Raw genomic sequence first — 15,021 nt, 5'->3', positions numbered from 1 at the left:
GCACTAAGTGCCTTTTTTGCACTATCGCATTCAACTTCATTTTCTTAACTCCAGGGAGGTGTGGGCATTCCCACTTTACAGATGAAAAACTGAGGTCCAGGAAAGTTAAGTGAATTATTCAGAATCTGGGAGTTCTTGAGTGGGAAAGCCAGAATTAGAACCAAGTTGTAAGACTCCAGAGCCTGAAGTCTCAAACTCAGTGCTGTCTGTCTCTGCAGCTAAAGCAAAGTTCAAAGCTGTGGCCAGTGAACTGAGGCTGAGACTGTCCTCAGAAGGCAGCCAGGGGCTTCCCTGGAACCCCTGATGTTGCAAGTGGCGGCCCTTGCATGTCTGAAATGTGAGTCTTCCTTCTGGCACCACATGGATGGCTCCTCCTGAATGTCTTTTGATAAATTATCTGGGTGGACCTATGGGTAGGGTTTCCATTTCTTTTCTCAAGTGTACATTCTATGGGATTCTTCCAAGAGTGTTTGGCCTGATAATGAGCATTCATCTGAGAACAGCAACCCAAGACAGGTCATGCTCCACCCAAATGGGTTTCCCGTTCTCTTGGACACAGACCACTATTGAGTGTACACACTTGGTGGACATGGCTTGTTGGTTGAGATGAATTTGACCACAGCATGATGATAATTATGATCTTGACAGCATTGTCACAGTGGGAATTATCCGGGACAAATCCAGATAAGCAAATAACAATCAGGGCCAGTTATAAATCTGAAATGTGACCTTTGTTTGCATCCTGAAGAAGAGTCTTAGAAGGGACCTTTCCACTGAGACACCACCAACATTGTGTCCAACTGCAACCAATCGTTCCTGCAAACTTCCTGTACCACTGACAGCTGGGTTATGAAGATGGCCATCGTGACTTAAAGGAAAAATCTTTAATAATAAATCAGTAAAGTCCTAGTCCTCCCAAAGCTTACATTCTAGGGAAGAGCAAATATGTAATAAATGAAACAAATTAGTGAGTGTGGTAAGTATTAGACAGGAAATAAATTGGGTGATGAGTCAGAGAGTAACTGGGGGAGTGAATCTGTCAGGGTCTCAGCAGGAAATACTCAAATTGGATAATTATTAAAGAGACAGTTTTAAAAAGTGTGGGCAAGATCAGATAAAAGAAAAGGTTATGGGGCAGTACCCCTGTGGCTAAAAAGAGCTGGGCACCATTTCTACCCCTAGCTGAGGGGGAGGTGGCAGTTACCAGAATCTGGTCATCTGAAAGCCTGATTGACAGGAACGGTGACCCTTGGAAGCTGGACCACCAGCCTCAATGACCCAGCAGAGAAGGAACAGAGCCAATGAAGAAGGCCTACTATCAGAAATGTCATTTGGAGGAAGGCCTTTGATGCTTCACTTCCAGGTTGAATTCTCCTGACATAAGGCTCGACAAAGCCAAGTTAGGGAGAAGAGCTGACCAGTAACAGAGCAGAAACAACTCAACACTGCAGGTGATCCCACACTGAATACACACTCTTCCAGTACAGTAGCTTTTGCAGACACCCCTGGGACTTGACCTAAAGCACACAAGGCTGGCTTAGAGAAAATGAACTCTCTTCCATCCGTCTGCTCAGGCTGGGGGAAGGCAGTCTCTAGACCTTGAAGGACGACACTGGGCAAACCACTTAGGATTTCCAGGGCTCAGTTTCCTCATTTGTAAAAAGAAGGCATCAGGCTTAATGATTTCTAAGTATCGGGCAATGCTCTTGAGACAAAAAAACACAGGCTTTGAAGCCAGGCAGCCATGAGTTCAAATCTCTCTCTATTGTGACTGGCTGGACGAGCTTGGGCCTACCACATCTCAGGTCTCAGCTTCCCTATCTGACATAGGAGAATGAAAACATTTACTCAGGTCAATCATGACACTTAAACAATGTATATAAAATTTCTAGCATCCTGTGCATAGAGGAGGAGCTTCATACATGTCTTTTCCTGTCCTTAAAGGCAATATAAGGGTCAAGAAAGCAGTTTCTAAGACAGACAGCAATGGTTTGAAACTGGCTCTACCACTTTCTGGTCAGAGACCTTGGGCAAGTCACTTAATCTCACCGAACCTCTGTTTCCTTATCTGTAAAACAAGAAAGGGAAAAAAGAAATGCTGCCTGCCTCTAAAGGAATGGTGTCAGAATCAAATGAATTAATTCATATCAAGCACCTTGATTATCTTCCCCTCCCCCCACCCCTCATCCCTTCAGCTATAATATTCTGTGACTGTACACAAATTGCAAAAAGCTTTCCAGAATGTTCTCTGTGGTATTTTCTCCGTACTTTTAGTTCAGAAAAGTGACCTGGGCTTGATTAAATACGATGTTGCAGAACTTACACTATAATGGGATTGTCCTCAGAAGCCTGACACCTAACCTTACTTTGCCCTGGGTAACATGCATACAAAATGGTATATTGTGTGCCCAGCAAAGACAGCATGCATCAGAAGAAAAGAATTTGAGTTTATCTCACATCCTCAGAAGGCCACCAACCAAAGGAGTGCTGCCCCCATCCTCAGCATCTCAATTTATTGCCCTAGCTGCTTTCTCAGCCCCCTGGTGTGGCTTCCTATGAAGCAAAAGAAATTCAAGTGACTAAGAAGGGAGCTGCTAATTTAAATGAATAACTTTGGCAAAATGAGCCCCCCTGAAGAGCTCTGAGGGAGATAATGGCAGCTTCTGTTTAGAGGCTGGAGTCAGGATGGTTGTTTATTGCACTCTTGGGCCAAGAATTGCTATAGCAACAAATGACTTCGGGACAGTTTTGAACAGACTGTTTCTTTGAAGAGTTTACATAATAGGGATCACTTGTGTTCTTTCTGGAAGGGATAATATAAGGACTTTTTTCTCCTCTTAAACATGAGAACATTTGAAGGAATAACTCTTTTCAAAGCTGTATACATAGATGGGGCGGAGGGGGTAGACTGGAAGGGCTTTGCCCATAATGTTAGCAGTTGCATTCCCTACATGGAGAAATTGCAGGTGATTTTTTGTTTTTCTTTTTGGATGTTTTTCTGAGTTTTCTGTGATGGTTTTGGTTTTGTAGCCAGGAAAAAATATTTAAGTTAAAAACAATACATCAACTATGATAAGATGTAAGCCTGGAAATGTTAGGAATCTCAGGATCAAAATAGGAAAGTGTTCATGGCCCAAAGGAAGGTAGGGTCTGGCCTTGGAAAAGAATGGCCCACGGTGGCTTCACTACACTGCTGACTCGGGCCTGGCATTCACTGGCTTTGACTGTGGACCAGCACCCCAGTGGTTACTGAGTGACACGTGGGTGGTTGACATCTTGCTGAGGGGTGAATGTGAACTCCGCTGACCTTGAGCTGGAGGAAGAAAACTGCACAACTGCCCACTGCCCTATTCCACCACCTGATTCTGCAGCACAGATGCAGCAAGTCTCGTAAGATCAAAATGCTGTTTCTTGGTGAGGAGTGGTTATGGGTGATAGGGGAAAAAGTCAGTGGTTAATGTGTGATGTGAAGGTTTACCCAGAAATCTCATGACTTAGGAAGAAAATGTTATTTGAAAGACTGCCCCATGCTGTGTGGATACGATTTTTGTACTGTGAATTTGGTATTTTCTTAATGTATAGTCTTAAGATGTATTTCTCGAGGATGCTTTTTCCAGTGATCAATATAATTGTGCGGTGGGAGTTGGGAAATGAGGGGATGGGGAATTTCAGTGGGAAAAAAATCTAAGACAGGAAAACTTACAGCATGCAGTTTGTTGAACCCCTTCTGTATACCAGGCATTTGTTTAAAGGAGTTCATAGTTATGCAGTAAATATTTAAGGACTGATAATATGCCATATTATACTCAGAAAAAATATAATGGTGAAGGGTAGCAGAATATGCCACCTCAAAATATGCCTCTTTGACATAAAGATTATTTTGAGCTGATTATTTCTGAGAACCAGGCATTAGAGAAGCTATAAAACAGAGTAGAAGTTACTCTTTTATAAAGGACATTTATATTTATAAAGAAAGTCTCCATTTATAAATGTCTTCCTCTCTGCACCAAGAAGGATGACTTTTTTTTTTAAGAAGAATGACTCTTAATCACAAGAAACTTTTTTATCAGTGAAGAAGACACTGACTTCAATCTGCATAGCAAACCTGACCCTTGTTGACTGTGCTTTTCCTGATAAACCCCCCAAATTGGCCCCCACCTCCTCTTCCCAACATTTTTCTTTTGTCTTTAGGTGAAGATGGTGAAGCTGGTGGCTTGGGCTCTCTTGGAGAGCTTCTCAGTTCCTCTGGGTATCTCCCGTGTATGCATGAGATATACATACATATTGGTAAAAACAAGACAACAGGCCCAAAATGGAGTCACTTACATTAAGCCCCACATCACCAAACTGAGACCTAATTAAATTATAGTTTTGGCTCCCAGAAATGGAATCTTAAACCGGTCCACCAGAAATCACTGGATCAGCACTGGCTAGGTAACCTAATAGATCCTTGCCACCCCTAAAGGAAAAGTAACCTCACAATAACCAACCTTCTTTTTTGTCTAATAGTACTTCCTCATTCCTGCTCCCCTCTGCCTATTAGTCCATCTTGCAGAGCTCCTGGGCGCTCCTATCAGGTAGATGGGATGCTGCCAAAATCGTGCATCACTGAATGAGGTCAGTAAGATCTTTAAAATGTACTCAGTTGAGTTTTCGTTTTTTAACAATGTTAATAAACTTCTGTTTGTCTTTCTCTTGTTAATCTGTCTTTTATTATGGGGAGTCTCAACCAAGAACTTATAAGGGTAGAGCGGAAATTATTTTTTCTCTCCTATAATGGCTAAAAACCAGACTTGGGTTCAGATGTGCATTCAAATCCAGTTCTGCAAATAACCAGCTGAGTGATCTTGAGCCATTTGCTCAGCTTGCAGAAATAAACAGTGTAGTCCAAATTCAAACCCATGCATATGTGCTTCCAGGATCTGGGGTTCCTTAAATCCAACAGGTTTGGATTGAAAGGCTTTGTTGCTTTCTAGGGCGTTCTCAGGTTTCTCTGCTCCATCTGGATATCTGCCTGGCTTCAGCCACAGTTCTGGCAATGTAGTATTCCTCCTGTAGCCCCACATGTCCCAGGATCTAGGCTTTGGGACACTTTGTTTGCTTAGGCTCTCCTACCTGTCTCCATTTTTAATTTTGTCACAGCCATGAATTAAGCAAGAACCAGATCCAATTTATTAATTCCTTTCCTACTCTGTGATTGTGCCCAGAGGCATGTAGGCACACATTGTAAATCACAAAGAATAATAATAATAATAAAGAGCTCTCTGTTGAAAGCTGCCTTAGGAGACATCTGTCAGCTTGCCAGGGACCCCCAGAGAGCAGACTTCCCCTTTCCTCATTCCAGAATAAACCACAGGAAGAGGAGTCTGTAAGTAACAGGAACTTTGAGGCCAAGTGGAGAGAAATTCCCATCCCCATCCATGTTCTTGGATAGCCATGAAATCCTGACCCTTTTTTCCTACAAAAATAGGAAATGTATATATTAATGTGCCAAGCACTTGGCACAGATGACCAAATGCATCTTCACAATAGCCCTATTATGTAAATACTAAGCTTACACTCACTTTACACATAAGGACACTGAATACTCAGAAAGGATAAGTAATTCTAAGATGTACAATTTGTAAACTAAGGAGCTGAGATGGAAAACTCAGAGCCACATGATCCCAAACCTGTGCTCTTTTAGTCACACTAGACTACCAGAAATTTCTAGATCCTTCTTGAAAGTCCTTTTTGAGCATTCCAGAAAAAATTCCCAAGTTGTGGTGGTCCTGATACAAAAGAAGAATTAGCCAGTGAGGATGTTGTTTAAAAGACACATTGCCCTCCAACTAGCTCCCTTCTCAAGGAGATGGGTGAAGATTTTTTATTCACTTAACAAACACTCCCCGACTCCCACTCTGAGCCAGGCACTGGACTAAGTATTGACAACACAGGTGCAAACATACCCCAGGCCTCTGCAAGCTCACATTCTAGCAGAAAAGAAAAACAAGGAAACAAATACAGTGAGTATTTTGGAGTGTTCTTAAGAATATATGGGATACATTGAGAGGATGTGGGGGAGATGAGATCCTAAGCAAACACCCCATGTGACCTCAGAGACCCCAAATGCTGTGGGGGAGGAGTAGGTATATGATCCTGCCACTTCCCAGCTGAATGATCTCAAGCCCAACACTAAATCTCTCTGAGCCTCAATTCCCTCATGTGTAAAATGGAGATAACACTATTTTGTAAGCCTGGAACAATTCAATGAGATAACATAGGCCATTTTTATTATCCCTTTCCTTCCAACACCATGTATCATTCATCACTAAGTTTGTGCTGATTCTATCTCCTAAATGCTCTTTAATCTCATTTCCATCTCTTCTGCTGCCATTTTGAACGAGGCACTGCCATCTTTCACAGGAAGTACTGCACTAGGCTCCTAACTAGACTTCCTGAGCCTATTCTTCTGTTCTTTCTGTCTGCTCTCCATCATGAAGCTAGAGTCAGCTTTCCACACCACAAATATGATTGTACTGACTACCACCATTCCCAACCTCCACCTGTTTAAGAACCCTTGGTGGCTTCCCACCGGTTTCAGGAGAGACTGTAATCCTCAACACAACCCCCATGGCCCTGGCAGGGCCTCACCTCTGTCTCTCTGGTCTCCTTTTGCCCAAAGCATTCCCTTGCTTCCTGCACCCCAGTCTTGCGAGACATGCTTTCAAGCCCTCACATCTACTAGGTTGTCTTCTGAAACAGGGACCCTGAACATGCTATTTCCTCTGCCTAGACTGCTCTCCTCCCCTTCTGATCTCAGCCTGAATGCTCCTACCTCTAGGACACCCTCTCTGAAAGCTATCCCCACGATGACATGTCTTCTTCCTGGACAGTGCCTAAATTGTCACTTATTATGTATTTGTGCCACTTTCTCCAGACCATGAGCTGTTAATGTCTGGCCCAAGATCAGCAAAAGATCTGTTGGTTTGGGCTCACCACTAAATGTCTAAAACTTGTCCGAACACAGGCACCAAGAAGAGATATTTCAGAAAGATTCGTTGCATGCATTAATGCACGGTATTCAGTAAGTTTTCAAAATTGTGAGTTCCTTTTTCCTTGCCTATGGCTCCTTACACATGCAAGTTTTAGAACTCTGCTTTTGTTTTGTGGGTGTTTTAAGGAAATAAATGGTTTGAGTCCTCAGCATCCTGGAATTCCCCCCATGTACAAGAGATGGTCGGCAGAGGGCCCCAGAGGAGCAATTATTGAAGTCAGATCAGTGAAACTAGCAGTTGCTGAGACACCAGACCCTGTCCCAGAATCTGTCCATCCTTGAACCCTTCAGAAACCACCACCACCAGGTGGCATATGGCAGTGGAGGCCTGGCCCGCCATGTCAAAAATCCTTTGGATCTGGCCTTAAGAAACATAGGAATTCATAGGATAGGAGATCAGAGGCCCATGTAGATTATTTTAACACAAATCTACTGCTTGCTCCTTAATTTGTCAGTTTTCACGCTGAAGAATTTGTAATCAAGAGCTCACACCACTGGGTAAAATCATGCATGAGCGTTAGGGGAGATTTGCTTTCTTTGGGGGCCACTTTTCGCTTGCCAGTCAGTAGTTTTATTTCCATTTTAATTTTCAGAGCGTCTGCCCCCCAGCAACAGCCTGTGGTTTGGAATTCATGGCTCTGTTGTGTGTTTATGCACTATGCTTGCTTGTAATTGACAAATTTAAATTCTGGTCATATTTCATTTATTACACAGACCCGGGGAAAAATCCTCGGCAAAAACCTAATTACAGCGAAAGTGCCACAAGGTAATTGCTGGGAAAGAACTCCTGCAGAGGCAGGGCTGAATATTTCATCCACCCATAAAACGATTATGCTGACAAGATTCTGAAAAATAATAAAATCTGTTTAATAAAAAAGAAGCAAAATATCAGTGTTTTTACACACAAAGTATTAAAACATCCTTCATTTTGGACAGATCCTAAGTCATTTGATTTTTATTCAAGTGATGATCCACAGCCCTGATGATTCCTTTATCAGGGACTGGAGTTTCGTGATCCTTCCGACACAAAGCTGCTTTGAAGCTTCCAGGACTGTTGTTGTTTTCTAGAACAGCCATGAGTCTGCTTTTCATGGCTGTGTCGGATCTTTAGTCTCTGTGCCAGCATGAAAAAGCAGACAGAACTAAGGGGAAATGCTTGTTGTGTTTACACTGCTATAGTCCATCCATTTTCTGTTTCCCTCCCAGGGGGGCTGTCCCTCTTTCAGAGGACTCAGAAGTCATCAAGGAGGGGGACTTCTGCTGTCAGAGCTTTGCTGGGAGTCCAGCAGAGCAGCAGGTGCTAATGCATAGCTTGGTTTCTCTGACTCTCGGGGATACCACTATAGCAGCAGGCCAATTCATTTACCCAAGCTGGACTGAACTGAATAAAGGTTTATTGACCACTTACTCTATTCCTGGAGTTGGGTTAGGCACAGGATACAGTGATAAACAATGAGGGACGATGGGGAACAAGAGGTTCCTGCCCTTCCAAGAGGTATATGTTAGTAAGACAGACCCAAAGAAAACCAAGAAAAAGTAAGAAGAAACAAATTTTGAAATTTCAAATTGTATCGAGTGTCCTATGGAAACAGGGGCCTGGGAGAGAGAATGGGGTAACATTAGAGGATGGCCTCTGTGAACCCTAAAGCATGAAAAGGAGCCAGTATGAGAGGGTCAGAAGGAAACAGTTACAAAAAAGTTGTTGGCATGGGCTTGGAGTCATATGAGGAATGAGGAGGAGAGAGACTGGAGGTCGGGGCCTTATAAACAGGGTCCGCAGGTGGGTGCTTCTTCCCAGGGATACAGGAAGCCACTGGAAGGTTTTAAGTGGTACGATCTAATTTACATCTTAAAAAGCTCATCCAGCTGTAGTGTGGAGAGCCAACAGATCATCATGGGCAACAGCAGTGGTGGCAAAACCAGTTAGGATGCCATTGCAAGCAGCACAGGAAGGGCATGGTGGTTTCCCACTTCAGGGGAAAAGTAGCAGAGCTAGAAGTAGGCAGACTTTTATTGCCAAAAATTACATATAGAAATGTAAATGTTTGAAAAAAAATACATAAAATCTCAGACCTTAGCACTAGATTTTCCATAATGATGGCAAGAGAAATTGGAAACAAACAAACAAAAAACTAAGGAAACAGAAGAAATACAGACCTAAATTAAGAAGAACTAGAAGCTGGAATGTCCATTCCCTCCTTCCTTTCCCCCCTCCCCAAGAATCAAGAGGACATAGTGAGTCTCTGTGCTGCTATGCTGGGGGAGTCTTCCACCCAAAACACTTTCCTCTCTCAGAGGGAAATTAATTGGACTGATTTATGCTTGAAAATTATATGTATATATATATATATAATACGTACATAATATATATTCTTATATATAGTTATATATATATATGTGCATGTACATCATTATATATATATGTATAATGAATTCTGGCATCGGTGGCCAAATTAAGTTTCAACCATGGTCATGCACAGGGGATTTGTAGAAAATGCCCAGTGAAGTTCATAAGTCACTCACTATTCCTCACAGTATGGTCTGCAGTCAAACTAGGTTAAAATGGAAGGAGAAAGGATTAAGAATGCACATTTAGGGACCTCTACCTTAGATGTACTAAATCAAAGTCTTTGGGGTGAGCCCAGGAATCAGCTTCCTAAGCGATTGTGTACCATAAAGCTTGGAGAAGCTCTGCTTTACAGTGATTGATGTTGTACCACATTGAAAAATGCCCTGGAGAGTTTAAAATATAGAGAAGAGGATTGGGACTAAAATCACAGCTGGGCTAAATAAATAAACACAGGGAAATGAAATCACCCATAAATCTCACCACCCAGAGATCCTTATATATTCTTCCAAACTTGCTTTTATGCACATATACATATTTTCATTTTTAAAAGGTGAGTATACACTTATATTCTATTGTAGTTGACTTCATGAATATAATTTTTTTATGAAGATGCTCGTTTTTCATTGCGTAGCTGGCTGATGAGGGTGAGGTGTAGGGAGGTGAGGGTATTGCCTCGGGGGAGAAACATCTGATCAGGATCTATGTCTTTAATAAACAGGGGAAGTATTGTCGGGTGATGCCAGGCTGATGTGATTGAATTGGAAACATATTTTATTTGGGGACAGAAAAGGTTTTCTCTGATTGGTAGATCTCTGGAAATAAACACAACTTATATCATGAATATGCCTTGCTGGATAAAGGCATTTTCTAAAAAGCCAAGCACAAAGAGTTTTCAGACAAACAGGCATAGCAAGCAACTGTCAAAAACAGCATCATGCTGAATATTGTCAGCTTTTGTCCATTTGCTTTCTCAAAGACCTAGCTTCATTCTCGCATTACAGGAATGTTGAAGAAGAGGGCCAAATTCTGGCACAGTAAGTGTACATATTTTATTATTTCGGGCATCAAGTTAGAAAACTTCAATAGTCTCTTTTGGCTTCCAACCTACCAAATCTACAAGGCTTCAGACTGTTTGCTTTTCTTTTAAGGGTTGAAGTGTTTGGGGCATAGGGTTGCCAAATCTAGCAAATAAAAGTACAGGATTCCCAGTTAAATTTGACTTTTATATAAACAAATTTTAAATGTAAGTATGTGCCACATAATACTCAGGAAATACAGTAAAGCAATTATTTGTCGTTTACTTAAAATTCAAGTTTAACTGGGTGTCCTGTATTTTATCTGGCAACTGTCTTTGGGTAGTTTCCTATTTCAGAGGAAAATGCTGGTATAGATTACAATTTCTTTTTTTACTCAGCTTTATGGAGGTGTACATTAAATTTAAGGCATACAATGGGATGATTTTATATACATAACTATTGTGAAGTGTTTACAACATTACAACAAGGTTAGTTAATACATCCTTGACTTCACATAATAAGCATTTTATTGTTGTTGTTTTTATCGTGAAAACGTTAAAAGCTCCACTTTCATAGCAACTTTTAAATATACAAAAGAGCATTGTTAACAACAGTCACCATTTTGGATCCTTGGAATCTATTCATCTTGTAACTGAAAATCTGTCCCCTTTCCCCAGCATCTTCATGTTTAACTGCCATTCTACCCTCTGTTTCTATGAGTTCAATGTTTTTAGATGCTGTCTGTCTGACATATTTCACTTAGCATAATGGCCTCAAGGCCCATTCCTGTTTCACAAATGCCAGGATATCTATCCTTCTTTCATGTAATTTCTTAATTAGAAGTGAAAATATTTTAGTTGCAGCAAGCAATGTGGATTTCTGTTAATAACACCTTTTATAGTTCAGAAGTGTTTCTTCTGGAGAAAAAGAAAAGGATTTTGCCCAATGGAACATCACCTGCTTACAGAAGACAATGGACAAGGGTGGGAGCCCACCTTTTACCTCAGACTTCAGTGGCTTAAGTCACATGCTTTTCCCTTTCTTTCCATGAGGCTATGGGGAGAACATTGGTTGTTCTGACACGTGGAGATTACCTTGATCTATCATATACTAGTCATGCTCCACAAGTAATGATCTAAGCACGCACTCATCACCTCTGAAATTTATATGCAAGAAGGTTGTACAAAGAAAGCCATATTCAGATGGGAGTTGGCGCTCCAGAGGGAAGCCAATCCCCAGGTATAGAGACCAGCACTTCTAATTGATGATGAGCAGGGAAACAATGGAAATGAAAACTCTGAGAGCAAGTGCAAGAAGTGAGATAATTTACTCAATTTGTTTTCCTGGAAACAAAGACTTTATGTCAAGAATTCGTAATAAAACTAACTGAGGCACTCACACCCGACTCCATAAAACGCTTAATCACCTTGTTGTTCTGTAACAACTTTTCTCTTTATGGGAGATTTTGCCAGCTTTTTAATCTTCTTTATTTGATTAACATTAGAATCAACAACTGCAACCTGTGTGGAGTCCAGTAAAGCGTTGCAAACTTATTAAGGAAGATAGATTTTTTAGGGCCTCATCTATAAGAGTCTTCAAGCTTTAAGTAGCAGATCATGCTTTTAAAGTTTTATTTTCTCAGGAAAAGAAAAAAGAATCTATAGTTGCTTAGGAAGGAAAAATACTACAATACGTAGTCATCATTACTCGAAGACATTTTTATGAAGGAAAATACATTATTGCAATCTATCTTTTTCCAAGTTCACATCTCTTTTTTCTTCTTACACCACTTGTTTTAAAGAAATACAAAGTCGATTCTTCTTCTATTTTTTTAAAGGCTTAACAAAGATCTTTTCCAAATTACAGCACTGGAATCTACTCATAAGAATCAGCTTTTGGGATAATTAGAAGTTCTTTGGATTCTATCAGAAGTCCTGTAAGCAGAATCCTAATCCACAGATATCTGAGTAGGTCCTGCAAACACCTCTTGAATCCTGTGAACGGGGTCAGTCAGTCTGGAATGATGGGGCCCCACAGACACCACATTCTACCAAGCCCCAGCCCTCATCATCACTGGCTTTTCAGGATTCTGTCTTAATGCTATCTCAACCCACATATGCTTTTCACCTTACTTCTAAACCATTTTTTAAAGATTTTATTTGGAAGAAAGAGAGAGAGAGAGAGAGAGAGAATATGCACAAGCAGGGGGAGCGGCAAAGCAGAGAGAGAAGCAGGCTCCCCACCTAGCAGGGAGCCTGACGTGGGACTTGATCCCAGGACCCTGGGATCATGATCCAAGCCAAAGGCAGATGCCCAACCAACTGAGCCACCCAAGAGTCCCCAACTGACTTCTCTCAAGCACCTCATTTCCTCTTGCTATAATCTATGTGGAGTTTCCTTTTTTTAAAAAAAATATTTATTTATTCATGAGAGACACAGACTGAAAAAGAAAGAGAGGCAGAGACATAGGCAGAGGGAGAAGCAGGCTCCTTGCAGAGAGCCTGATGTAGGACTCGATCCCGAATCCTGGGATCAGTATATGAGCTGAAGACAGGCACCCAACTGCTGAGCCACCCAGGCGTCCCCATGTGGAGTTTCCAAATGCACATCTGGATGCAGGTCTGGGGTACAGTTTTTACTAGTCTGAATCAAAAGAAGGAGGAGAAAAAAAGACATATCCAGTAAGATTTTTATAAGCTGATATTATTCTGAAATTACGTTAACCTTCCTTCTTTTTTCTTCCTTCCTTTCTTTTTTGATGTTAATTGATCCCTGCTTTTACAAAAACAGTGATGGCAATTATTTTTGCTTTGCTAATGTTCTTAATTTAGAAAGTAAATGGTGTTCACCCTATGTTGGTCACTTGGATGCTTGTGTGTGCATTAGTACACGTGTGTTTAAGTTCAATGAGCTGTGAAGCCCAAACATTATAATTTTTTTTTTTTTTTTTTTTATGATAGTCACAGAGAGAGAGAGAGAGGCAGAGACACAGGCAGAGGGAGAAGCAGGCCCCATGCACCGGGAGCCTGATGTGGGATTTGATCCTGGGTCTCCAGGATCGCGCCCTGGGCCAAAGGCAGGCGCCAAACCGCTGCGCCACCCAGGGATCCCAAGCCCAAACATTATAAAACTGTGATGGTACTTGTTTACTGTTTCAAGAAATGGTGTCCTGGTCTAGGAGACAGCTTGGTGCAGAGAAAAGAACAGAAGGCCTTGGAGTTGCACAGACAGGGTGGGAATCTGGTTCTTGTGCCCCTGAGCAGTCACTAAACTTTCTGAGCTCAAGCTTTGTTTTCCACACAACTGGGGTGATAACAGCTACCTCAGAGAGTTGTCAGAAGATGAAAGCTTCTAACATAATTCTTTTTTTTTTTTTTTTTTTTAATGATAGGCACGCAGTGTGAGAGAGAGAGAGAGAGGCAGAGACACAGGCAGAGGGAGAAGCAGGCTCCATGCAGCGGGAGCCCGACGTGGGATTCGATCCCGGGTCTCCAGGATCGCGCCCTGGGCCAAAGGCAGGCGCCAAACCGCTGCGCCACCCAGGGATCCCCATAATTCTTAATATACAATGAATGCTAAAAGAATGTTTGTTACCTGACCTGTGCTTCTTTTTACTCGAAGAATTAAATGACAAATGCCCAGCACATATACCAGAAATAAGAAAATGCAAGACTCTGATACCAGCAAGTGTCTAACAGTCAAAATGAGTAAGAGAAATCTTGGCAGAGAGACTGGGATGAAACTGCAGGTTTGGGTAGGGCTAATTCAAAAAGACGCCTTCCAGGATTGAAGTGTGTTTTGAAAGGCACTCATAGCACGTTGAGAATGAAGGAGTTTTAGAAGGGGATTGTATACTGAACAGCACCGAAATCTAGGTTGAGCAAAGTATGGGACATATCCCATTAGGGATATGAGAGATGGTTTCATATGGTACCAAGGCATTAAATAGCATGGATCATGAGTGAGAGTTATTCCCTTTCCAACTCTTTCAATTCTTCTTATTACATCAAAAGAAAATTGCGGTTTGTGCTACATCATCTTCTACACTTCCTTAACACTTAAATAACCCATTTTAACAAAGGAGATCCGGGTGCAGGTACACAGCCCCCGGGAGACACGAATGTCTGGATGATTACAAATCTTATTTCCATTGTCTTTATTTTTCTTATTACTTTTTGTTTATATTAGTGATATAAAAATTTTAAGCAAATTTAAATTGTAAAGGGAAGTAATTTTAAAAGACTCAAGTAATAAAATAGGTGGTACAGGATTAGGGGTAAAAATCATAACAGTGGCCTTACAGTGAGTGAAATTTAGGAAATATTGGTCTAGCCCATCCCTCTCCTATGGAAATTAAGGTGGGGAGAAAGTCAGCCACTGGTTTCCAAGATTACATAGGTAGTTCATTTTAGGATTTAAAGTTGCTTCTCCTATGTACCTTCTCATCTAACTCTGCATCAGACGACATATTCCACAGTATCAAACTGAAAGCGACTGGATATAAAATAAACAACAGACTGTGGGTTGTCAGGAGAAGAATGGTTTGAGAGGCTGCTGGATATTATATGGGAGGCTTAGAGAAAGCAAAGGCTTACTTTGCAAGCCTGAAAGCCTTTGAG

At 41.5% G+C, this 15,021-nt stretch overlaps 1 long non-coding RNA gene across 1 annotated transcript; it reads left to right on the top strand.

Annotated features, from left to right (window-relative positions):
* The first annotated feature begins 3,088 nt into the window (after window positions 1–3,088).
* Window positions 3,089–13,843, top strand: LOC111095546. Its single transcript, XR_005358208.1, has 3 exons — window positions 3,089–3,414; window positions 4,510–4,617; window positions 13,794–13,843. It is a non-coding gene; the product is annotated as an uncharacterized LOC111095546 (long non-coding RNA).
* Window positions 13,844–15,021: the final 1,178 nt, after the last annotated feature.

This window comes from Canis lupus, chromosome 4, assembly GCF_011100685.1.
Source record: "Canis lupus familiaris isolate Mischka breed German Shepherd chromosome 4, alternate assembly UU_Cfam_GSD_1.0, whole genome shotgun sequence".
In the NCBI taxonomy this organism is placed as follows: Eukaryota; Metazoa; Chordata; class Mammalia; order Carnivora; family Canidae; genus Canis; species Canis lupus.
The sequence above is the reverse complement of the archived record's forward strand: the minus strand, read 5'-3'. Positions and strand labels throughout refer to the sequence as shown.